Here is a 26,952-nt window from a genome sequence, read left to right as displayed (position 1 = left end):
AACAACTGTAGTGGTTGCTTTACAACCACAGCTTTTGCTTAATGAGCACCACAACAAAAGTTAATAAAAACCAGGTTTGGTCATGTGGCTGATCTGTTTTATGACCGCCACAACTTACAACCATCACGGGCAAGTTCCATTGCAGTTGTATGGTGAGGACTACCTGTATCTGTTTGTGTGACTGAGAATCAGATGGTGCCTGGGAAGAGAATCACTAATTTGCACTTCCATCTTCTGCATTTGCTCTGCCTGCAGGATTGATGCTCAATACAATTATCATATGTGGAAAAATTTAGACTGTGTGAAATTCAAAATGTTCTCCTGTCTATTAATGCCATAATATAATGACAGACCCTCAGAAACTTGAAGATCCAGACTTCACCCATCATAACTCTATTGAACATATGGAACCTAGTCTATAAGCAGATTGAGGTAGTAAAGCAAAAAGGTTACTGTTTAAATGCATATTTACTCATGTAGTATGGCTGTAGTATTATTATAGTACCATGTTTTCCCCAAAACAAGACCAAGTCTTATTTTCCTTTGGGCCCTAAAATAAGCACTAGGGCTTATTTTCAGGGAGTGTCTTATTTTTTTCCCTATGTATAAGAGGCCCACTTCTTTGTTCTGACTCAGCCTTAGCAAAAGCAAGAAACAGACTCATTGTCATGAAAAAACCCTCTTTATTTAACTCTTGTGAATTAATTGCATTCACCCACCGAAAAGTCCATATTCCTTGCGATAATTGCAAGGCCATGAGCTACCAGCCGAAAGGCTAAAAATTAAGTTCTGGCAAGGAGTCTTTGATGCACAAAACACAATGAGCAAAATCTTCCGAAATACGAACTATTGTCTCCTATGACAACCACTCCCCTTTCCTTCTACTTATTCTCCAGCCAGGGAGGGGCCATTCAGGGGCCACGTGTGCTTTGCTTCCCAAGCCGGCTCCTCCGTTGTTCACCTCTTCTAACTGCTCTGCACATGTGTGCATCTGGAACAGACCCCAGCTGTTCTACCTCCTCATTGTCCAAGTCTGCCGCCAGCTCTGCTGGCAGCTGGCGGGCCACAACACTCTTCTGCTTGCTCATGGCTGGGCAGGAGGCTGAGTGACACACCAGTGCTGCGGCCCTGAGGTGAGGCGGGAGATGGAGCTGCCTCACAAGCCCAGCACTGGCTTACCTCAGGGCCCCTGCAGATAGGCCATCCATGTCCTGCCATCTGCTTCGCCTCATGGCCATGGCACCAACATACCACTCAGCCTCCTTTTCCATTGAGGCCGTGAGCAAGCAGAGGTAGTGGGCCAGCAGCCATATGGGTTCCTGCTGTACATGGCTGCCAGTGCTGCTGCGGTGAGGCAGTTGTTGGGGTGTAGATGGCCTGGCTGCAGGGGCTCTGAGGTAAGCCAGTGCGGGGCACATAGGGCAGCTCCACCACCTGCCTGCCTTGCCTCATGGCCGCGGCACAGTGAGCAACCAGATGGAATGGTCAGGCAGCCAGTTGCGCAGGCTCTTAAATAGGTCTTATTTTTGGGATAGGTCTTATTTTTGGGGAAACAGGGTATTATTATATTATCCTTATTATCTTCTCTACTCCCCCCTCTTATTGATATTATTATTATCATCACTATTCTGTTGCTTTGTATGTACACTGAGACAGGAGTGAAATGCTACCGGTTCGTCCCATTTCGGGCAAACCGGTAGTGATAAAAAAAAAAGCTACCAGTTCGGTTGAACCAATAGTAAAAAAAAAAAAAAGCTACCAGTTCATCCAAACCGGTATTTCCGATGATCAGCTGTGCCGCGCAATTTAAAATTGCTAGAAAGCAGGAAATCCTGCTTTCTAGCGAAGCTAAATCATGTGACACAGCTGTTCCCCCCCTCGCTGTTCTACTTACCTAGTGAAGTCTTCTTTTTCCACACGAAACATGTGTTTGGTGTGTGCTGTGCATGCGCAGGCAGTGAACCAGTGGAGACCCTCAGAGGATTTCACCACTGCACTGAGAGTTTATGCACTGGAGACAAATTCCTTGTGTGTCTAATCACACTTGGCAAATAAAGTATAAAGTATTCAATTCAGTTCAATTCAATTCAAGTGTTCTGCACTGAAGACATTTTAGATCCTACTTCTCAGATCATCTGAGCATTTCCATTTTACTTAATGGCTTTTAGCTTTCGGTACCGCCCATTCTTCCTTCTCACACAATAGTATATCTGACTGATAGCTTTATGAATGCTCCTTGGGAAAGAAAGAAAGAAAAAAAAATTAAATTAGCAAAAAATTCAGGTTCTATTTGATGAATTTTCTCTTGGGCTTTTAGAAATCCAAAATTATTTGTTCCTCATATGCAGCCAGACCTTTTTATTATTATTATTTGATTGTCAGTGTTCCAGAGGACACATTTATACAAAAGATTGTATCATAAAAAATGCATGCAACTCATTTCAGGCTGTGATAGCAGTTCTGCTCCAGAAATATGAATCCTCACAAGAAGATTGAAGGTCATAGAGGAGAAAATACATTTAAAACAAGGGACATTTTTATTTAGTTCATAGAATCATATGTGCAAACAAACAGAAAACTGTTGTTTAGAAAAATCCAGTTCATGCACGAACACATTCTGTGATCAGCCAACCAAATGTTATTTTGCCATTTCCCTTTCCACCTTCTTTTGTTATTCTCAGTCAGGTAAGAGAATTGCAGTTGTGTGTTGTATGTATGGGCTGTGTCACACACCAATTGTATCATATGTCATGTTGGTGTTCTTGGGGAAAAAAAGCTTTATTTCTGGAAGAATCTTGCTGCTTTTGAATGGTTGCAAAAAAGCTAAACAAGGTTGGATCTGAACAGCATGTAGCTATAAGATAAACCTAGACACCATACTAAAAAGCAGAGACAACAAAAGTGTGTATAGTCAAGGCTATGGTTTTCCCAATTGCAATGTATGGCTGTGAAAGTTGGACCATAAGGAAGGCTGAGTGCCAAAGAATTGAGGCCTTTGAACTATGTTGCTGGAGAAGACTCCTGCGAGTCCCTTGGACTGCAAGGCAATCAAACCAGTCAGTCCTAGAGGAGATCAACCCTGACTGCTTTTTAGAAGGCCAGATCCTGAAGATGAAACTCAAATACTTTGGCCACCTAATGAGAAGGAAGGAGTCACTGGAGAAGAGCCTAATGCTGGGAACGATTGAGGGGAAAAGAAGAAGGGGACGACAGAGAATGAGTGGCTGGATGGAGTCACTGAAGCAGTTGGTGTGAGCTTAAATGGACTCCGGGTGATGGTAGAGGACAGGAAGGCCTGGAGGAAAGTTGTCCATGGGGTACCGATGGGTTGGACACGATTTGGCGACTAACAACAACAATAAGATAGAGAGGAGATCATAGGCAATAAGTTAGAGTGGGAAACTGGAGGGAAAAAAACCCACAGACCATGGGAGTGAGACACTCAGTTCTGTACTGTTGCCAAAACAAGTGGAACTCGACTTGAACCACACTTTGTGCTTTCGCAGAAGAGTTGCAAGAAATATTATAGATTTGTTAAAAGCCACGTAATTTCTTAGACTAAAAAAAGCTCTCCAGCAGCATCTTCTTCAAGAGTCACTAAGGGGACACCACAGTTGTAATAACACAGTTGGAAGGGACCTTGGAGGCCTTCTAGTCCAACTCCCTGTTCAAACAAGAGCCCCTATACCATTCCAGACAAGTGGCTGTCCAGTCTCTTCTTAAAAACCTCCAGTGATGGAGCACCCACAACTTCTGAAAGCAAGTCATTCCACTGGTTAATTGTTCTCACTGTTAGGAAATGTCTCCTTAGTTCTAGGTTGCTTCTCTCCTTGATTCGTTTCTATCCATTTTTACTTGTTTTGCTTTTTGGTGCTTTGGAAAACAGGCTGCCCCCTCCCCTCTTCTTTGTGGCAGCTATGGGAAACTGTTGTCATGTCACCCCTAGTCCTTCTTTCTTCTTGTGTTCCATAAAATGTAATTTCCCCCGTAGGTCCTACTAGTGCTAATGCAGTTCTCTTCGCATCTTCTCCCTTCTCAATTCTATGGCTTCCAGTTTATTGTTTTCTCGGGGTTGACTGTGGGAAAAGCAAGGAAGAGGAAAAGTAATCTCCACTTTTGATTCATCTGTGAAATGACGATGGGTTCAGAGGGAATAATAATCAAATGGGCAGGACTAAGGTTCAGAAGCGGGGGCCCTATGAGACAAATAATATAGGTGTGTGAAAAATAACTTGGTACTAAACATAGTAGTCAAGCTGTGGGATCCTTAGTGTTCTCTGGGCTTGTTTGTTTTCTTGCAGACATTTCATTACAAAACTAGGTAACATTATTAGTCCTAGTAAGTAGTGAGATCAGGAAAATTACAATATGTTTCTGGACTGCACTGCTTTGGGTAATTTCTGACTCATTTTCAATATTCATTTCCTATAGAAGGTGTTGGTAGCTTCCAGGTGTTTCTTGATGCCATAGATTTTTAATTATCAATTTGACTTCAGGATTGGATGTGGGATAGAAACTTTCTTGGTGAATAGTTTACACCAAGAACCACATATCCCCATTGGCTGTTCTGGATATTTTAATGGCTTTTGATACTGTCAAACATGGAATCCGTTAGTTTTGCCTATATGGAATAAGAATTGTGCATAGGACATTCCACATTAGAGAAACATTCATATATTTCAGCTTGCCTAGAATATCAGAGCCAAATTAGAGTCATTTTTCAGGAGCATATACAAAATTATCCTTACAATAACTTCTCAAAATACTGGATAGTTGATATCTTGGATTTTGTTCCATATTGTTGGTGGTTTTAAATTCTCAAAATATAAACTTTTTCTTCTGCCTCCACAGCAAAATCAATGTAAGTTATGGGACTTAGCTTTAAGCGTGTAGAGTTTTTAAAACACTGTTTTATTGAAATTGGCTTTTATTTCAATTTTAACATTTCTTTTTAAATCTGAATTTATCTGTCTGAAGTTGTGCAGGGTTTCCTGCCTAAGCAGGGGGTTTACTTATTTATTTATTAGCCATATTTCTATGCCGCCCACTCTCCGAGGACTCTGGGCGGCTTACACCAAAGACAGTATACTAAATAGCATATTGCCCCCAACAATCTGGGTCCTCATTTTACCCACCTCGGAAGGATGGAAGGCTGAGTCAACCTTGAGCCGGTGAGATTTGATCCGCTGATCTGCTGAACTAGCAGTCAGCTGAAGTAGCTGCAGTACTGCACTCTAACCACTGTGTTACCTCAGCTCTTACGGGTTGGACTAGAAAACCTCCAAGGTCCCTTCCAACTCTGTTATTTTATCCTATTTATAATTAGTGAAAATTTTAGCTGAAAGACAAGACATAAATTGAATTACTCTTCATGTATTGCAGCTAACATTTGTCTAGTGATCTTGTTCTTTCTTTGTGCAACTTTGTTGACAAACTTCTAGCATGAAATGGATTCATTTACTGTGGCTTTTTGTAAATCTGGAAATGACATTCATTTGACTGACTGCATTAATTTATTCACATGATCAGGCAGGAGATTGCTTTTCAGAACATAAAATTATGAATCTTTACTTTGTTCTGTTCTGGGAATAATAATAATGATAGCACCACTAAGATTGGGCTGGAAAAGAACATTGAACTAGAAAATAGAGTTGGAACAAAATTCATTAAAAAATGAGAACTTGATTAAAGATGAGCTATTTCAAATGGAAACATTTGGAATGTTGATAAATCACTTTTTTTTTTCTTGAACCAAAATGATTAAAGAAAAAATGATTCTCACCCTACTCTCTAGATTCCGAGATGCTTCTTAACCATCCCTCTCTTCTGGACAGGTGGGCCTACTTCCAAAGAAAGCAATTGTCTATAGCCATTAATAATTTCTATTTTCTCAATATGCATATGGGAGCAATTTGTACTCCAGGTCATTCTTGGGAATAAGGAAGAAACAGCAGGAAGCTGTCATTTTGCTTTGTAACTAGTCAACTTCCCACTTCAAAATGAAATGATTTTAGACAACTCTTAAAATGCAGGTGGGCAGAAGATCTGGTAAGCGCTACAGGATGTTTCTGCAGGGATCCTACTGGGAACACATAACTACAAAGAAAATATGCATGGGGTATATCACTAGTTGGAAAGATATTTTCTGATCTCATTATTGCGAAAAACATTGTTATATTCCCATGACCATAGCCAGGACTGAAAGAAAGGCTACGTTTTAGCATGTCAAAACAATATTGCTAAATACATCAGCTTACACGTTCAAAGAAGAGTACTTTGATGGATAGAGCCGAACTTAAATTTTCTGCTTTTCTTTCTTGAGGATCAATGAAACTATAAAACGCTTGTCTAGAGATATGTTGAATAGAAGGGAAGATGACAAATTTCTGGGCTAACTTGCCTAAATCAAGACACTGAAAATTAATTATTGAGCAATCAAGCATCAAGCAAAGTCTACCAGCTTCTTTCCCTGTCCTTTGGGTTGAAAGGCAATACTTCAATATAACAAACTGTTTCAGTTGGCACAATCTTGTTTTGAGTTTTTATGACAAATTGCAGAGGTATTTGTGTCTTTACATTGGGGCGCAGTAGTTTGGTGCACTCCAAATATTTGAAACTCCAGTAGTTCAGTACTATTTAATCAGCATGGTTTATGGCAAAAAATAGAAACAGAATCGCACTACATTTCCCATCCTTGAGATCAAAAAAAAAAAAGTGATTTGACAGATTTAGGGCTTTAAAAGCAAGAAGCAGCTTCCCTTGTAATAATATGCAAGTACTCTGACTGTATATTTACTTGTGGATACCATGTAAACATCTCTCCCCACTATCTGTTATAAAACCACCTTGTCATATATACCTTTCAAAAGAGCCTTGCAGAATGATGTAGTGTTTTGTCTAACAGGTTTACCTTGTTGTAACTAGAGAAAAAGTAGGACAATGTCAAATCTAAGTCAACTTTCCCATCCTAGTTTGCTTTGGGGATTACAAAAACCAATATTGGGGCTAAAATTCCCAGAATTCTCTGCCACCATGATCTTGGGAGAGAAGCCACTAAAGTAAACTAACCGGAGGTCAAGGAAGTTAGGCATAGCTTTTTATATTGAGATCTAGTGTCTCCAGATAAATCTATTCAAGAACATAATAGGGATCTAGAGAATATTTGAGAACGGACATTTGGAATATCTTATAAAATCTTCTCATAAAGGAGAACGATGGCTCAGTAGTTAAAGACACTGACCTTGTCCACTGGAAAGCTGACAGCCCAAGTTCAAGACCTAAGTGCCACAGAACTGGATGAGCTCTTTTTACTTGCCCCAGCTCCTGCCCACCTAGCATGCAAATGTGAGAAAGTAAATACGTACCCCTACAGTGGAGTGGAAACAGCATTCCATGCACCTTGGCGTATAGTCATGCTGACCACATGACCACAGAAAATATCTTCAGACAACATTGGCTCTCTCAGCTAAGAAACAGAGATGAGCACCAACCCCTAGAGTCAGACACAACTGGACAGGGGAAACTTTACCTTTATAACATCTGAAGCATGAAACTGCCAATCCATCCTCAAGTTTTGCCCTAAGTATATCTTTGCAGTGATCGCTTGCAGAAAACCTGCAGCATTTTCTATCTCGCCTCTACCCCAGCCCCCAACCCTGTGAATTTTTTTCTTCTCTCGCAGCCTTCCAGCCTTCAGATCTGACTAGATATCCCAGTAGCGACAGAGAGTTTCTTCAGTTTCTCAGCTCCCTGTCATATGATGAGAAAGCTATTCCCCTCTTCCTTAGATTAGTCAGTATTTGTGTTTCTGAGTTCTTACAACATATTTCTTTCTGTAGCAGATATCTCAAGAGGAGTTAATAATAATGCAATTCATTCCAAAATGTATGTAGTAGTAGATAAACTATGAACATGTTGGAAAATAAAGAATGATGTGCTAGGAAGGGGGAGCCAGGAAAGTATCTGAAACATCTGATTTTTTTTCTCCTTAAGCTTAAGCCAACATATTTGCTCTTCCTAGTGCAAAGCGTTTGTTAAGTGCTTTAGAGAAAAAGTGCCTCCACAAAAGGAACAGTTTACAGTTTTATTAACAGTTTAAGCAAATGTATATTTATAGTGAGGCTTATAATTAAATTTAAAAGAATCCCCTCATTTCTATATTTGTACAAAGTTGGATTTTCTGTTTTCTAATCCAAATGAACCACTTTATAAAATATTAGTTGTTCCATTAAATTGGTTTCTGGACCACTCTGTCCATGCATAAGCATTCTTGAGAACAGAAATTCTATGTGAGTAAAGCAGGTTTAGTAATTGTAAAACAGACATATTTGCATGAACTATACCTTGGAAGGATCTTGGAAGAATCTTGGAAGAATTGGAATATGAAGAAAATCGATGCCTTTGAACTTTGGTATTGGAAATGACTCCTGAGAATGCCTTTTGCAGCCAAAAATACAAACAATAGATCATTGAACAAATCAACCCAGTGTTGTCACTTGAGGCACTAATGACCATGCTCAGATTATCTTACTCTGGACACATAATGTAAAGACTTAGCTGCTACAGAAAGAAATATAACCCTCTAATTTAGAACCTGCTGACAATATTTATGTCGCTAAACAAAATTAGTCTTCCTGTTTCTACCGAGCTTTCAAGATCTTGGATTGCTGTATCCATTTCTGTTTTGACAATAGCAATAGAAATCTGCATTTGCAAAAGCATCTTTTTATTATATCATAAAAAAATATAATGGATACTAATAATCAAAGGAGGCAAAGCAGCTATAGAAGAGATTACAAGGATCAAAGACAGACAGTGATACTGGCATTCCCTCTTCTTGGCTGTGAGCTAGCTATGCTCTTATTTGGGAGTTCCTTAGTCAGGGAAATTCTTTGAGCAAAATATCCATGTGCCATCTTAAGAAGAGCCCTGGGGCACAGCAGGAGAAGCAAAAATAGCATTATCCGATGACTAGGTTCTCTAGAGCCCTTTTCTAGCTAGATATTAAGAAAATCAGGAGAAGGAGAAAAGAGCTACAGTGCTGAAGCTGACGTCCCACTGTTGCATTCTGTTTAAAGAGATTACACAGTAAGGCTTGGACAGAGGTAGCTAAATGAATTTGCTTGCTGGATGTATAACAGATTAGAGTTGCCTGGAAAATCCACTGAGACAAAAACCAGTGAAGGCTTCCCCTTGTAATTTTCAGAAGGTAGCAACCTGTCAGTTCCATCTCTCACACTGTTGGAATCCACAGCCGCCCCTAATGGAGCATAGAACAGAAGTTAAGAGAAAGGTGTTAGTCTAGACAAACTGGAAATTAATTGAAGATGACAAGCTAAGGAAAGAGTCAAGAGAAGTCAAATTGGATAGAATTATCTAGTGAGTGGGGGGCACGTGGAACTCTCCTCCCCTCCCCCAAATTAAGTCCCATGTTCCCAAGTTTTGCCCTCTGGAAATCTTGCTCTTTGTAAGCCATGGGCTGTAGGTTGCCCAAATATTTCATTTTTGGGGGGGGGGATCTACTCCTCTAATGAGTCGCAGGCACTACAAACTTTTACATTCCCTAAAGCGGATTATTGCTTGTAAGATGCGTGGTGGAGCAGTTGGCACTCCATAAATTATAAAGTGATAATTATATTCGTGCCCTTGAAACAAGAAGAAAATCCTCTGCTAACAGCAGATTTCTTCCCAAAAGTGGTAATGAGATGTGTTACACCTCTTGAGGAGAAACCTGCAAGATTGGCGCTCTGCTTCCGGCATGCAGATCTATTTTCAGCTGCAATCCCCATTGTCGGAGTGACAGCAGCCATTTTGCTAACCCAACAAATGAGGGCTCATTATGCATGAAAGGAAGCTGTTGGGGAAAGGAGCAGAGTCCAGTTGAGCTATAATATGCTTTGATGAAAGGAAGGAGTTGGAAAAGACACATTTGTCCACAAAGGTTGTTGATTGCTGAATGGTTTGGAAAGCAAATTCTGTTTAGAATCAGAAAAACAAGCACACATACAAATGAGTTAAACAATCGAATCCTGCCATTTTGCACTTTTGGCTCCAAATAAAACAGTGGCTAGAAGAGATGTTAAACCAGACGATAGATATGATGCCAGAACTCTTCCTTCTGGGTATAGTAAGGGATAATTACAAAAAAGAAGAAATGTATCTTATGGTACACATATTAATGGCAGCGAGGTTGATATTCGCACAAAATTGGAAATGCAGAGAGAACCCACAAGAGGCAGAAATAATTAGCAAAATATTGACCTGTGCAGAAATGGACAGGTTAACAATGGAGCTCAAAGATAAAGATGAATCGGAATGCTATATAACCTGGAATACATTTTATAATGGCTAGAAAAAAGGAGGAACGTAGGGATAGAGATTTAGAAACAAAGTGAAGAAAAGGGGAGAAAAATAAATAAAATAATATAACAAATATTAGATAGGAATAAATTGGATCTGAATAAATGTGAAGGGAATATGTATATAACAGGAGTGTGATTGAATGTACAAAAAGTATATATATATATATATAGACACACACACACACACACACACATATATATATATGGAAGATGCAGAATGCTATATTGTAATATACATGCAAGAAAAAGTGTTAGAAAAGTATGTACCAGACAAGTCGCACCATGTCTAATGTTTTTAAATTGTATATTTAATAAAATTTATTTTAAAAAAAGAAATCCTGCCATTTTGCTATTTACATTTTCTCTTTTTCTCTTCCGTTGATTTGATTTTTGTAAATCCTTGCAAATGGCCTTCTCAGGGTGTTGGTGCTGATAAAGGTTATCTAGCAAGTTTTACAAGTTAGGGAAATAATCAACTCACATTTGAAGAGACCCTCAGGAGAGAATTTTCCGTAGAGTCCGGTCAGAGGTGGGCTTCACATCATTTAACAACCGGTTCACGCAACACCCAAAATGTGAGCGTGCACCTTCCGCAGATGTGCATGGCCTTCTGCACATGCATTTTGCTCGCGTGTGCGGTTTGCGGTTTAGAAAACATGGCTAAATAGGATCGCATAGCTCCAGGGCAGGTGGGCGGGCTGGCGGGCCCACCCACAGGTTGCTACTACCAGTTCAGCCAAACCAGTACGAACCGGCTGAATCTCACCATGAGTCCTGTCCTACACAGTTAATTATGCAACCATTTTTATGACTTATAACCATTCATTCAGTGACCATTTGAAGTTACAGCGGCACTGAAAAAAGTGACAATTTTTCACACTTGCAACCATTGCAGCATCCCCACGGTCATGTGATCAAAATTCAGACGCTTGGCAACCGACTCATACGGTGGCAGCGTCCCAGGGTCATGTCATCATCTTTTGCGATCTTCTGACCAGCAAAGCCAACAGGAAGCCAGATTCACTTAACAACCATGTAACTAGCTTAACAACTGCTGTGATTCACTTCACAACTGAGAAAAAGAAAAGTCATAAAATGGGGCAAAACTCACTTAACAGAAATGTTGGTCTTAATTATGGTCGTACGTCGAGGACTTCCTGTAATAGATTTATTTATTAGCTATGGTCCCCTGCAATGCTGTGATGAGACTGAAGTGATTTTGAGGAAATCTTTGGATATTCCACTGTGGGGGTTTCCCCAAGAAGGGTAACCAGTTTGATGGATACTGAGTCCTGGGCTGACTGTCAAATTATGGGACAGCTGGAACTGCTTTACAAACGTTTCCTGAAAGTATACAGGTTTGTGACACAAAGTCTAGGTAGGCTCAGAGTATTCTCGGTGATTCAATAGGTTTTCTCATTCTAATGAACTCTTTGAAATCACTATTTTCATCCCGTAGCATTTATTGGTCGATTGCTTGTTCACGGTCAATGAGGGAGTAATGTGAGCCGAAACAAAAGAACTAATGCAGCTTCTTTCTCTGCTGTCAATCTACCTTCTTGGTAAAGAAAAAAACGCTAATAAAGGGATATGATATGGGCGTTGCTGTATTCTACGCACATTGTCACCCAGCAGGAAGTCTGCAAGATTTCTGATCAATAAAATTACTTTTGTTTTCAAGGCATCCTGACAGTGATCCTCCCCCAGATTCTTTAAATTGTGCTGCTCTTGCTTGTTGCAAGGAAGTAACGCACCACCATAGGTGGGAGGAAGAGGGGTTGGGATTGTCATTCTCTCAATTTTGGGGAGAAAAATCTCATCACAAAATCTAATCTTTTTTACTTCCTAGGCAAATCTAAAAATACCCTGGGAAGGAGTAAGTACAGGTGGTCTTTGACTTACAACAGTTCGTTTAGTGACCGTTTGAAGTTGCTAGAGCATTAAAAAATGATTTATGACCAAGACTGTCACACTTATGACAGTTGCAGCATCTCCATGGTCACATAATCAAAATTCAGACATTTGGCAACTGATTTGTATTTATGATGGTTGCAGTGTCCTGGGGTCATGTAATCCCCTTTTGTGAAGGTTTGACAAGCAAAATCAATGGGGAAGCCAGATTCACTTAACAACCGGGTTACTAATTTAACAACTGAAATTATTCACTTAAGTGTGACAAGAAAGGTTGTAAAATGGGGCAAAACTCACTTAACAACTGTCTTGCTTAGCAACAGAAATTTTGGGTTCAATTGTGGCAGTAAATCAAGGACTAGTTGTACAGTTAGCTGAGAGAGGATTGGTCAGAATGAAAACCAATCAATGGCAGCCTTCCAGCAGCATACAGTGGATACTTGCTAGTATTCCAGATTCCATCTAGCAATAAATAATTACCAAGGTGGCGCAGTGGTTAGAGTACAGCACTGGAGGCTACTTCAGCTGACTGCTAGCTGTAGTTAGGCAGTTCAAATCTCACCGCCTCAAGGTTGACTCAGCCTTCCATCCTTCTGAGGTGGGTAAAATGAGGACCCAGATTGTTGGGGGCAATGTACTGACTCTGTAAACCGCTTAGAGAGGGCTGTAAAGCACTGTGAAGTGGTATATAAGTGCTATTGCTATTGCTAATGCTAATGCTAAATGGTGATTGTCACTTTGTCAAGTCCAATTCATGAAAACCATTCTATTCTTTGGTGGTTGCAACTATGGACAGTGAAAATCAGCTCTATCCAAGTATAATCGTGGATTCAGCTTTCTTTAATGCAAATCCTTTGGTGTTCCAACCAACCTACAGTATTGGGTGAGGAACAGTGGTGGGTTGCTCCCGGTTCAGACCGGTTCACAAGAACCGGTAGTGAAACTGGTGGGAGGCTCCACCCACTGACCCGGATATCATCAAAGTTGATCTGTGCATGCGCAGAAGCTTCTGTGTATGCACAGAAGAGCGCACGTGGGCACGATGCGAACCGGTAGTAAAAATAAGAAGAACCCACCCCTGGTGAGGAATTCTTCCATGTTCTGGATTTGCACAGAACATTGGTCCATAAAGCAACCAAAGAGGCCACTTCTACATGTGTTTACACCCTTTTTTCCAACAAACATTTTTTACTTGCTTAGCAGCCCAAATTAATTGTGGTGAGTCCTTCATTTCATCTTCAGTTTTTAATGCTGCAGACTTTATTTGTGGGTATGTTTATTTATTTACACAACCATTAAAATAAAGCAACAAACGTATTAACGCGATGATTAAAAACAATCGCTATAGATAATTCCCAATTTATGACCACAATGGAACCCAAAATGTATGTTACTAAGTGAGACAGTTGTTAAGTGACCTTTCTTGCCACAGTTGTTAAGTGAATCTTTGGATTTATTAAATTTGTAACACGGTTGTTAATCTGGCTTCCCCATTGACTTTGCTTGTCAGAAGATTGGAAAATCTGATCACATGATCCCAGGCCACAGCAATCATCATAAATATGAGTTAGTTGCCAAGTGTCTGAATTTTGGTTATGCTACAACTACAGATGCTACAACTGTCAGAAGTTTGAAAAACGGTCATAAGTCACTTTTTTCAGTGCCATTGTAACTTTGAATAGTCACCAAAAAACTGTTGTAAGTCAAAGACTATGTATATTAAAAATACAACCATTCTGTACAGGAGAGAATAAATACAATATTAGAACCATCTTAAAAGGTAGATTCCCAAGTGGTCTGTTTAATCCTCAAACTAGCATCATGTTTAAATCCCACTGAATTGCATGTGCAGAATTAATAAAGGGGCATAGGATTGCACAGCTCAGATGCAATGCCCAGGTGCCTCAAAAACCTTTGGAGTGGAACTTTCTCCAAAGTAAACATATATGAGAATTGCTGTTGCAAAGGCTACCCTCGATCTAATATTCTGCGAAGTGGACTCCCCTTGACAGGCGGACATAGGATTTGCTCTGTTGTATCATAGAAAAGAATTATGCAATTAAAAACAACAACAATATAATGATCATTTAAATTCCTAAAATATACCTTTAAAAATAAGGGGCAGGGGAGATACTGTGTTTATGTGTCAGAGTAGAATTTCACTCAGGGCCCTGGTGGATGACCCACCATCTGCCATTCCCTTAGTGGTGATTTGGTCCAACTTCAGTGTCATCTAGGGAATTGGGAGGGCCACTGTTAGAGTGGAAGTTTTGTCTACATCCTAATTATTCCATTGTTACGCAAGGCATCTGTACCAGACTGTAAAACAACCTTCTGGACGCCCAAGTCATCTCTGCAGGTAATCTGCCTACCATAGTATGTGACTTGGAATTAAGACCTTCCTCCAGCTGATCTTGACAAAAAAAATGAGCAGAATCAGTTTTTGGTTAGTAATTAGATAGAAGACCATTGGAAATTCCAGCCCTGTAGGTTAGACAGAAAACTGAGGCAACAACTCCGTAGGCAATCATGGCAAATGATGTGCATGTTGTTACAAATAAAACTATATTATTACGTCCAAGTAGTTACCAGATGTCAAGCTTGAGTTGAAGGAGGTTTACCATTTATATCATATGGCCCTGGAAAATAAATCCTTCCAGTGATTCAACACACTTCTTATTGCTGCTCTACTGTACAGCTGTTTATTGTGTGATGGTTGCATTTTCATTTTATTCTCGGTGAGTCAGCTAAAGAAAGAATAATAAAGAGACTCTGCATGTTGCATTTTTGTAATATGATTTGTTTAAAAAAGGAACACTTTAAAGTGTAATTAGCTTCTCCCTTTTATCCTTCACTGACTCTGGCACTCTGCATGCTTCAAATCTGTAGTATGTAAACACTTGTAGAATACATCTATGGATAAACATTTTTATTTAATATGGATTTTATGAAAGATGAAAAAGGAAACAATTCAACGGATCGTTTCAGCATTCTCTCTCTCTCTCTTTCTCTCTCTCTCTCTCTTGACTCATACAAATACCCACACCAGCAGTGGGTTGCACATTGTTGCTATCAGTTCACCGTGCATGCGTGCGCTCGCTTCGTGCATGTGTGTGCCCGGTTCGTGCGTGTGCCTGCCTTCCACGCATGCACCTGGCTTTCTGCGCATGTGCTTTGTTTCCGCACATACACCTGGCCTCAAAAGCATCCCTAAATAGGACGGCATAGAGCCGGGGCGGGTAGGCGGGCCCGCCCGTGATTTCCACTACCAGTTCGGGCGAACCGGTCTGAACCTGCAGAATACCACCTCTGACCCACAACTATTCTAGCCACAGTAAATCAGTTTTAGTTTAGCGAGAGCATAGTGTTCAAAATATATTACATATGATGTCTTCATGTGCTCAAGGCTTCTCACATATAGTATCGTATTAACAGTCCTAACACATCTAAAAGGTGCCAGGTATTTAAGCTGGAGAAAAAAAAATTGATCTGGAATGTCTCTCTGATCTGTTTCCTGACAAATATTCTATTTTACCCTCAGAGCAAATTACTCAACATTCACTTGAGTGAATATTTGTGAGCATGGAACTTCGCTTTTGAACTAGGATAACATTTTTTTTTTATCTGATCCTGTCATAAGCAAGGCATTTGCTATCTGCTTTCTTGATGTCTCGGCCTTTGTCATATTTTTTCAGTGCCCTTTGAGGAAAGATAGAAAGAAAACAGTTGCTTTTTCTCCCTCCCGCTCCTAAGTGTTTACATATTTGGCAAGAATAGATCAACTCAGTGGTGAAATGTAAAATTTGTTACTACCAGTTATGTGGGCGTGGCTTGGGGGGGTAAATGTGACTGGGTGGGCGTGGCCAACTTTTTTTTTACTTTTAAAAACATTTTTTCTACAACCTTAAGAGGTTGCAGAAAAAAATACTTTTAAAAGCCTCTGACGATCCCAGCTGAGCCGCGTGATCATCAGAGGCTTTTTTTTTTTTACTTTTAAAAGCACTTTTTCGGCCGAAGAGGTTGTAGAAAAAATGCTTTTAAAAGTAAAAAAAAAAGTTTCTGATGATCGCACAGCTCAGCTGGGCATGGTGGGGAGGCAGGGATTTTTGCTACCGGTTCTCCGAACCACCCACAGCCATCGCTACTGGATCGCGTGATCCAGTCCGAACCGGGAGCATTTCACCCCTGGATCAACTGATGTCTCAAATCTGCCTAAAATACTGGGTGTCTTAATTTGCCTAATTGCTTAATTGGGTCACAGAGCTACAAAGCCAAGTTAACTGACCAAGCCAATTAATTCCTGGAGGTGTTCATTTTCACCAGATTCAGTCAACTAATTTCTCCTGTATTATGCAAATCACTGGCTGAAAGTTATTGATTTATTTAATAATCAAATATGTATGGCCGTCCATCTCACAGAAAATGACTGTGGATGGCATACAACAATCCAATAAAACAGTAAAATAGCTGAAATAATCATTGAACCATTATATAATGATTATGAATCGTGATTTTGGGGTTCTTTCTGTAACCTGTTATTTAAACTTGCCTTCCTTGCCTCTCCTAATATGACATTCCAGTTCCCATAATCTTCCACATGATGGGAGGTAAGTGGCCAGGAATTATGGGAATAAGGAAGCCCATAATTATGAGAATTAATGAGTTGTTGAGAGCATATTGGGTAAGATTTAATTAAAATAACCACTGTACCAGATGCAAAAGGATCAGTGGTTCATTTAAACCAGGAAAAGATTTCTTGCTTAGTTTAGTCTCTTTTCATTGTAAATGAAAAGACCCTGATGTTGGGAAAGATGGAAGGCAAAAGGAGAACGGGATGACAGAGAATGAGATTGTTAGATAGTGTCATTGATGCAATGGACATGAATTTGGGTAAACTCTGGGAGACAATGGAGGACAGGGAAGTCTGGTGTGCTATGGTCCTTGGGGTTGCAAAGAGTTGGATATGAGTTGGAGACTGAATAACAAATTGTAAACTATTATTTAGTACAAAAGTAAATGACCTATGCTCTTGAAATTGGACAATTAAGCCATCAAATAATAGCAAGCAATAGCACTTAGACTTATATACCCCTTTACAGCCCGCTCTGAGCAGTTTACAGAGTCAGCATATTGCCCCCAACAATCTGAGTCCTCATTTTACCGACCTCAGAAGGATGGAAGGTTAAGTCAACTTTGAGCCTGATGAGATTTGAACTGCCAAATTGCAGGCAGCCGGCAGGCAGCAGAAGTCATCTGCAATACTGCATTCTAACCACTGCGCCACCGTGGCTCGTGCGTTTATGAGGACTAACATGCCTTTCTTTTGATTTTCTTTATGAATGTGAAATGTTCAGTTGAGTTTTTAAGCATTTAAGTCTCTAAAATATGGGGTGGGGGCAGTGGTGGGTTGCTACTGGTTCACCCCAGATCAGGCGAACCAGTAGTGGAGGCAGTGGGAGGCTCCGCCCACCCACCTGGTCGCTTCTGCGCATGCACAGAAGTGTCACGTGCAAACGCAAGTGCATGCGCACCCATGAGCGAACTGGTAGCGATGGGTTTTGAAACCCAACCCTGGTTGGGGGCGGGGGGAAGCACAAAAGTATTTGGGAGATTTCATCACATCACTACTTTTGAACCTTTTGTGGTTCCTGGCTGCCAATGCAATTAGTTTACTGCACCTGAAAGCAAAAGCAAAAATAAATAAAAAATAAATGATTTGTTGTTGTTGTTGTTATTGTTAATTTCAAGCTAGACAAATACATGGAAAAAATTCTGTGTTTGATGAAAACTTACTCTTTTTCATTTGAAAACAAATGACCTCACTCCAGGTTCTTACCTTATGGAAAAGACGTTTTAGCATAAAACAAGGAAAGGTTGCTGCCCTAGTTCAGCTACATAACACTTACAGTACTTAGCATGAAGAAGATACCGGTATCTATTTATCTGTTCTGAGTATCTTTTACTAAGAATGGGGGGAAAACTCTGACTGAAACCCAAGAGAGACCATGCCAGGAGTCTGATTCAGCTTAAAGCAATTGCCGGCCAACACTGACTCAGTGTAAAAAGGGCTTTATTTGTCCTGGTTGACTTTGCATGCTGTCCACCCTACGATTTGTCTCTGACATTTTCAGTTTCACAGATCAGGTGACATCATGAGTCATGTCTGCCTAAAAAAAGCCCCTGGTTGACTGAAAATATATATATATATATATATAAACAGCCACCACCCCCAACCTGGCATTCAAAGAGAGACTTCTTTATTCATCATCCACAAAATGTCCTGCAGAATAGCTGTCTTAGTTGCCCTCTGAAAGATTCTCAGGAAGAACCTCCTGAGATAAACGATTTCATAGGGCTGGAGCGTCTCTGGAGAAATATCATAGTATGCAGCATGTTATATAGCCTGACTCCAACAATAAAAATGTCTGTGGAGTGTATTTTAATATACTGTAAACTTCCAAGCATGTACAGCAGGAGTGTCCAACCCTGAACTTCGAATCGTGATCTTCGATTTTCAGAATTCCCCAGCCAGCATAGCTGGCTTAGGAATTCTGGGAATTGAAGTCTACAAATCTTAAAGTTGCCAAGATTGGACACCCCTGACCTAGAGCTTCAAGTGCATTGCTCACATTGCTACTGCTAGCATTATCCCCTCCCTCCCCCCAAAATATTGCTATTCTCCTGTCATCAACATGATCATCAACACCATTTTTCTATGTCATGCCATCCCATCTTCCTTCTGAAAATGCAGATGGGTCTTCCGTAATGTTGGCACTACAGCAAAACCCTATGAGAAAATGGAGGGAATATTTTGGACTGAGTGTTAGGGCGACTGCTGATCAGCTCTTAATGCTCATGACCTCTATTAGAGCACATTAAAGTTTTACAGGTTACCACCAGCAACCCTCAGAAGTCTCCCCAACTTTATTTAGACTCCTCATGAGATTTATCTAGGGTCTTGGAAATGAGTTGACTTTATCCTCACAAGCCACATATTAATTGGAATGGGTTAACATCACCTTTGAGCCATAGTGGCACAGTGGTTAGAATGCAATACTGCAGGCTACTTCTCCTGACTGAGTGCTGCCAGCTCTTTCAGCAATTCGATTCTCACCGGCTCAAGGTTGACTCAGCCTTCCATTCTTCTGAGGTGGGTAAAATGAGGACCCAGACTGCTGGGGGGCAATATGTTGACTCTGTAAACTGCTTGGAGAGGGCTGTAAAAGCATGTGAAGTGGTATATAAGTCTAAGTGCTATTGCTATTGATTCACTAGCATGTAAGACTCACAGCTTGCAAGGCATAAAATCCACACCAGTGGTGAGTTCCTCCCGGTTCGGCCGAGCCGGTAGTGGTGACGATAAGAGCCCAGTTCTTTGTTCTGGAGCTGGGCCCTCTCACCCACCCACCCACCCACCCACCCTGCGTTATTCTTACCTTTTATTTGGCTCCGCCCCCAATCTATTCACTGCCTCCCGAGTCCCAGCTGATCGGCTAGAAGGAAAAAAACTGTTTAAACTCTTGCCATGGGGCTTCAAAGGGCCGCCCTACAGCTGATCAGTGTTAAAAGGCAGTGTGGTGGTAGACCAGTGCACTCAAAAAACAAATGGATAGACCGGTGCCTCCAAAAACAAATGGGTAGACTGATACAGCTCTGCAAGCAGTTAAAAGCCTGGTAGACCAATACCTCTGCTAAATCCTAAAGAATTGTCACATGATCATCAAACCACGCCCACAAAATAAGCCATGCCCACAGAACTGGTAGTAAAAAAAATTTAGAACCCATCCCTGATCCACACTATTCACAATCTTTCATGAAGAGATCATCCTAGTTTGCCATCAGATATGCAGACTATGCTAAAATACTTGTAAAGAGGAAAAGCCTCTTTCCTCTTTACAAATATTTTAGCACAAAATATTTACCACAAAAACATTGTGAGTACAATGAATCTAATTTTTGGAGGTTAGTTTCTTGAAAATACGACTATCCAATGTCAAATTCAGCATATGTCTACTTGAAAGGATTTACCTATAAGAATTTGCAATAGAAAGTTATCAGAGGAACCATCTCACCCCAATGGGACTGGCACGCCCCCCCCTCCCCCGTGCTGTGTCAGTCAAGGAATTGCAGCTGGTAGAGTCCAGGAGAAGAGCGTTTTGTGTCGTGGCTCTAATCTTTGGAACATCTTGCCCCCTGGGGTGAGATCCACTGCCACCTTCCTGATCTTCCATAAGGGCCTGAAGATGGGCTCTGTCAACTTGGCGGCCCTAATGGGAAAGTATTGTACTGGAAGTGATCGATGGACCAATTGAAAAACCTACCTTCCCCCGCTGCTTTATTGTTATTAGAAAGCTTTATTTTTCATGGTTTTATTATTTTGAATGTTGCAAGCCACTCCGAGTTCCTTTGTGGTGAGATGGGCAGCAAACAAATTTAATAATAATTAATAATAAGGTAGAAAGCCCTTGTGGAATCCTCCCTGGCCAATTCTCCTATTTATTTTCTTTAAAAAGGTGACTCCCTGTATGAAGCCCATGATTATAGACTCCCAAACTGTGTAAGCATTAGGGATCACTGTCCTTTCATTTTGTTTTCAGACTCTTTTTGAAATGGCAGAAGGCACACATTTTCATCAAGTTTGATTTCAGAAGACTTATAATTTCATCCTAATGAAAGGGTCACAGCTACCTTTGTTTTTTGCTATGGAAAATTTGAATCACTAGTAACACTGTTTGGATTACATTCTATTCCTTTGGTCTTTATCTGATTTATATTATGTTCTATTGTTTTTTGGTTAAATTCCAAGTTATACCCTTTTTCCCTGAAAATAAGACATCCCCTGATATAATAAGCCCAATCGGGCTTTTGAGCGCATACGCTAAAATAAGCCCTCCCTGAAAATAAGCCCTCCCTCAAAATATTTAACTGCATGCATAACCGGTCCCCACCATTTCCTCTGGTTAGGGTTAGGGACACAGAGCTGGAAATCAGATAAGACAGCAAGAGGAGCCCGATCTTGCTCCATGTGCCCCCAAATAATAAGACCTCCCCAAAAATAAGGCCAAGCACTTATTTAGGGTTCAAAAAAATATAAGACAGGGTCTTATTTTCGAGGAAACACGGTACATAGTACCTATATAATCAGTGATTTATTTGCAGAATACTATTTTTCACAATGATTAGTTCAAGCAGTTCTCCAACATATTTGTGATTACAGTCTCTATATTAAGATGGAGGACTCTGCCTTTGATCTTGTCTAAGTTAAAGTGGTTTTTTGAAAAGAATCCAAAGAGATCCAGCTAAGATAGAATCCATTCTATTCTGGCAGTCTCCTTATTCATCAAAAATATATATTGATTTTTCTGGGCTATATCAATCTTTACCAAAATTTTATTCCTAACTTTCTTTTACTAGTCACACCATTAACTCATTTTACCCAGAAATGGGAGAGATCTCCTTTAAGTTCGTTCTGGCAGCCAATAAGATTTTTTTATATATATAGTTCAAACGAGCATTCACTTTTCAATCCATTTTCTGTCTTCCAGATTCTACCCACCCATTTGCTGTGTAGGCTGAGACTTTGATTTTACCTGTATTTTGCAGAAAGATCCTTCCAGCTGAAAAGAAGTAAAATTTTAAAACAAAGGTATTTGGGCAAAATATCTTACTGAGATCTGAACCAATTAAAAGAATTTGGAATCCTTAAAGATTTTTGACAAGATCGCACAGTCCCACATTAGATGGACACAATATTTCTCTTCTTTTAATTTTTGCATTTTTATATTCTTAATTCACAGGGCAAGCAGGCTGATACTTTATTATCTAATGCATAATATTTCTTACCCCACCATTTTCTTCCCCTCTCCTTCTAGTCATGACTGACTTTGATCTTTCCTCCTTCCAACACCTGGCCAACCTTATGTGACTCTTGGAGAAAAAAGAGAAATTGCTTATCTTACTTGTCCAAATCCATACTCTGCAATAGCAAAATTAATACATGCAGATATAAATAGATGACCCTCAAGACATCCTTATTTTGCCCCTCCCCACAATATATCATAATAACTGGTTATGATGATAATGATGTTATCAATTCAGTCATGTCCGACTCTTGGTGTTGTATGGGCCAGGTCTTCTGATCTTGCACTTCTTGTCTGAGATGTTCTATGCTCTGGCTGGTATCAGTTTTGATGGTGTCCAGCTACCATGTTCTTTGGTTGCCTGGTTTCCTTTTACCGCTAACTCTTCCAAACATAATTGCTTTCTCCAGTGAATTCCCTTGCATAACAAGACCAAAGTAAGTGAGATGCAGTTTCAAGATTTTGCCTTCCAGAGACATGTCTGATATTATGCACTCCAATACTTGCTTGTTAGTCACCTTTGCTGTCCAAGGAATATGCAGGAGCCTTCTCCAGTACTGGTTGTATGTTCCCCTTTCCTTAAAGGAAGGATTGTAGTTCTACCATGATAGTTAGAAAATAGATGTCTTTTTTTTTCTTTTTGGAGCATTCATCCTTTGGAGGTATATTCACCTCCTCCTGTTCTGTACATTTGGTGGCCTTGTGTTAAAGAAGATGTCAAATCATATGTTTCTTTTTGCCATGCTTGTCTCCATGTCAAACCTCTAACCCAGTGTTTCTTAATCTTGATAATTTTAAGATTTGTGGACTTTATCTCTCAGAATTCCCTAGCCAGTGGGAGTTGAAGTCCACACATTTTAAAGTTGCCAAGATTGAGAAACACTGTTCTAAGCAATGAACAATTTGGTTTGTTGCATTCCCTTCCTTTTCACAGTGGCCTTATAGAGTATACTTGGATTTTGTACCTGATCATACCACTTGCCAAAGCCTTGGGTACCATTCTGGTAGTAATTAACCGGTCCTTTAAGAAGGCTACTTCATTCTGTCTATCATGGTGTCCCCTCCAATCCTGAAATAGCTCTCCTGCTGATTCAATAAATTTCTCCAGTAAATTGCCTGATCATCTCATTTCTGATAAAGGCTCACAATTCATGGCATGTTTTTTGAAAACTCTGTTTGAACGATCTATCCATATATTACTAGAACTCTAGTTGTCACTGCCTTTAGGTGGGTGAAATGATGCATCACAGGGCAATAGTTTTTGAACGAAACTACCTCAAATGGGTTAACTTACAACATGTGGCCAAAATCCGAGATTCATGTCTCCCATGGAATTGAAATTTAGCAAATTTTATGAGATATTTTATGACATAAACATTATCATAAAGCAGTTTATGACATAATACAAAATGTCGTAAAAACATGCCCTATGTTGATGTTTAACTGGGCTGTACACTTCAACATGGGCTGAACAGTTTATGGCGTAATACAAAATGTCATAAAACCTTTCATGTGCTGATATTTGACTGTGCACGGGCTATTTTGTAGGCAGATACATTTCTGAATGTGTTCCAGTTTTTTCCAGTGAAGGCAATACATTAGAAACTCTTTTGTTATAGAAGACATTGAGAAATCTAGTAGAGAAATAGGTGATCCAGCAGGGAAAGAATTCTCTAATTCAGGAGTCCTCAACCCCCGGGTTGCAGCCCAATATCAGGCTGTGAGCTGTAAAAAACTGGGTTGTGTAAGTGGTGCGTGAGCGTGTGGCATGCGTGCATCCCCAATGCTCGTGCAGAACCATCCCCTCCACCCTGTTGCTCCGCAAAGCCGGAAAGGTTGGGGAACTCTGATCTAGTTGAATATAAAAATTCCACCTATTTCTGTCCATCGCTCAGTCAGATGACAAAATCCATTTAAGAGCAAAATTGCTATGTAAATTACCAGCAAGATAATTGGTGTGCTCTTTTGCCCATGATGGAATCCACTTACAATAATTCAGTTCATTCCTCCATCAAGATGTTGCCTACTGGTACCAACTTCCAAATGGCCCCCAAAGCCCTACTGTTTTAGAGACCTCCTACTTTCTCTAGGAATGTCAAGTTGCATAGTAACAGTTCAAGGATGAATTGGATTATTTCAAGGTCTACTACAGTGGTGGATTTCAAAAATTTTTACTACCAGTTCTGTGGGTGTGGCTTGGTGGGCGGGGCATGGCTTGGTGGGTGTGGCAGGGGAAGGATACTATAAAACATCCATTCCCACCCCACTCCAGGGGAAGGTTACTGCAAAATCCCCATTTCCTCCTGATCAGCTGGGACTTGGGAGGCAGAGAATAGATGTGGGCGGGCCAGTCAGAATTTTTACTACCGGTTCTCCGAACTACTCAAAATTACCGCTACCGGTTCTCCAGAACTGGTCAGAACTGGCTGAAACCTACCTCTGGTCTACTACCAGTAAAGGATCTACTGATGTCATTGCCAGGAAAGCCCCACTCACAATTGTTGTTGAGGACCACATTTAGTTTTCTATGACTTTTCTACACATAACTATATAAGAAGCTAGATGTCAGGTTTAATGGATTATTCCTTGTAATTGCACGGATCATTCCTATGATGTTTTGTCTATACTTCTATCCACACTGTTAATACATCTGGTTTCCATCATTCCCTCCAAGGCCTGAAACTCCTTTCTTGCTCCCTATGAATCTTCTCTCACCCCAACTTCCTCCTTGGTGGTGGAAGAAAGAATTTGAAAGTGAACATATTTTGGATTTTCGGCACAGGCCAAGTACTCACCCCACACTTCTTTAATGCTGCAATACCCTCACAGACCCACGTCTCCTGATTACAATACAGTCAAGTTTCAGCACCTATTATCAATCCTGATTCCGTAGGATAGAGAGACTTATTTGGGGGGTTAGAGTATTCTGCCCCAGTTCCGGATTCCCAAGGATTGTGACACACACCAACGGTCCTTATCAAAGTTATAACGTACCAAGAATAAACGAAGTCTGGCAAAGGTTGGCAACCAGCCCAGAAAAGAAGATATGATAAGACACTCACTCTTCAAAAATGCTCTGTAATAATTACACGTTGTTTCTAGCAAGAAATTACTAACTGCATGGGACTTAAATAGGCTAAGGGAGTGACCAATTATCCTCAAACCTTACTCTCGAGGAGACCTCCTCCTCCTGAGTAGCCACTCCTGCCTTTTGGCAGCTCGAGCATTGAAGAGAGGCTCCTCCACTTCGCTCTCTCCACTTGAAGGAGCTTCTGGAGGTTCTGAAGGCCCTGGCTGAGTCTCTGCCTCTGGCACCACATCCCCTTCAGCCTCCTCACTGTCCGACGCGAGCGCCGGCTGCGCCAGCTGCTGCCACAACCCCACACCAGCCTCCTCCTCGTCGGGATCAGCCACGATCCGCGCAGGCCGCTGGCGGGCCACAACAGAGAGAGACATTTATATAAGGATTGATAGAGAAATAAGGACTGCCTGTCAAAGAAGTAAAAGAAATGGTAATATCTCTCTGCAGTCTAGTGCCAGAAAGAAACAAGAGTGGAAAACCAGAAAAGGAACATATTTTATTGGTTCCAACCAAACAATAAATAAAAGTCCTCCCTGACTCCTGACTTAGGCAGGATGGGGGTAGATAGAGGGGAGCAAAGAGGAGGAGTGGAATATCTCATCAGCTTTAGCAGCTTCCTTGATCAGCTGAAGAAGAAATGAAAAGGGAGAAAGGGTCATCACAACGCTCTTTAGCTTGTCACACCTAGAATGAGGGAGCAGGAGAAGCTCCTGGCACTTCTCAACTCAGAAGGGGGAAAGGAAGGAGTAAAGAGAGAGGGAGGTGATGTCAGGAATGAATGACATGGAGCAGGAACATCAGGATTCACTTATTGCATGCCAAAAATATGCTGTAGAAATCGTAAAACCATAATAGACTAAAAAATGAAATCAGGAAAGGAAAGGGAAAGGAAGGGAAGAAGAAAGAGAGAAAGAGAAAGAGAAAGAAAGAAGAAAGAGAGAAAGAAAACAGAAAGAAAGAAAGAAAGAAAGAAGAAAGAAAGAAAAAAGAAAAAGGAGAAAGAAAGAAAGAGAAAAAAGAGAGAGAGAGAAAGAGAAAGAGAAAGAAAAAAAAGAAAGAAAGAAAAGAAAGAAAGAAAGAAAGAAAGAAAGAAAGAAAGAAAGAAAGAAAGAAAGAAAGAAAGAAAGAAAGAAAGAAGGAAGGAAGGAAATCATGCATAGGCAGGAGCAGAAAGTCAGATAGAAAAAATGCTAGAAAGAACATGTTTGACATATTGTTGGATATATCAATGGCAGAAAAAAGAAAGGTTAATTGAATACAAAAAGCTAAGCAGGCGAGATGACATACGGTAGTTAAATATTTAAATTCTTAATCTGAAAGTTTAATGATTAACTATTATATTTTTATATTAGTCTGTCACTCCTATTTCATTTCCTAAAAAAATTAAAAACATTTCTATTTTTCCAGGTCGTCTTTAACTTATTATCTCCTCTTCCATTCCTTTTCCTATTTATCCTTCTTTTCTTGCTCTTCTGCTTCCCTTTAGATTTTAACCCTGTAAGCAGAATTTTGACATAATTAAACTTAGCATATAATTTTACTGCAGTGACTTATGCTATTATTAAATAAGACCTGGGTCTAATTTAGAGTTTTTCTGAATTGAGTCTTTAACCAATCATCAGGCCTGTTGGATATCTGAAAAGTTTTTTCAAAAAATGTCAGTGGTGGGAAAACAAGTGGATTCATTTTTATTTGATTGTCTACAATAACTTTTGGCTTCAAAATGTCAAAATGAATT

The 26,952-nt window shown here is 40.2% G+C and overlaps 2 long non-coding RNA genes across 3 annotated transcripts in view; one reads left to right on the top strand and one right to left on the bottom strand.

Moving 5' to 3' along the window:
- Positions 1-7,726, bottom strand: part of LOC148116586 (uncharacterized) — a 71,016-nt gene extending 63,290 nt beyond the window's left edge. The window contains exons 1-2 of the long non-coding RNA XR_015731128.1: positions 7,365-7,726; positions 1,895-2,235 (exon numbers count right to left, since the gene is read on the bottom strand). This is a non-coding gene — a long non-coding RNA (uncharacterized LOC148116586). The remainder of the gene's footprint in view (positions 1-1,894; positions 2,236-7,364) is intronic.
- Positions 1-26,952, top strand: part of LOC148116585 (uncharacterized) — a 74,089-nt gene that overhangs the window by 34,954 nt on the left and 12,183 nt on the right. Inside the window, exon 2 of one of the 2 annotated variants that reach the window (XR_015731125.1) lies at positions 21,818-21,918. The exons of the other annotated variant lie outside the window; for it this stretch is intronic. This is a non-coding gene — a long non-coding RNA (uncharacterized LOC148116585). The remainder of the gene's footprint in view (positions 1-21,817; positions 21,919-26,952) is intronic. 2 annotated transcript variants of the gene reach the window in all.

The sequence above is a fragment of the Pantherophis guttatus genome, chromosome 1, assembly GCF_059756535.1.
Source record: "Pantherophis guttatus breed Tessera chromosome 1, ASM5975653v1, whole genome shotgun sequence".
Taxonomy (NCBI): Eukaryota; Metazoa; Chordata; class Lepidosauria; order Squamata; family Colubridae; genus Pantherophis; species Pantherophis guttatus.
This window is presented reverse-complemented; position numbering and strand designations above follow the sequence as displayed.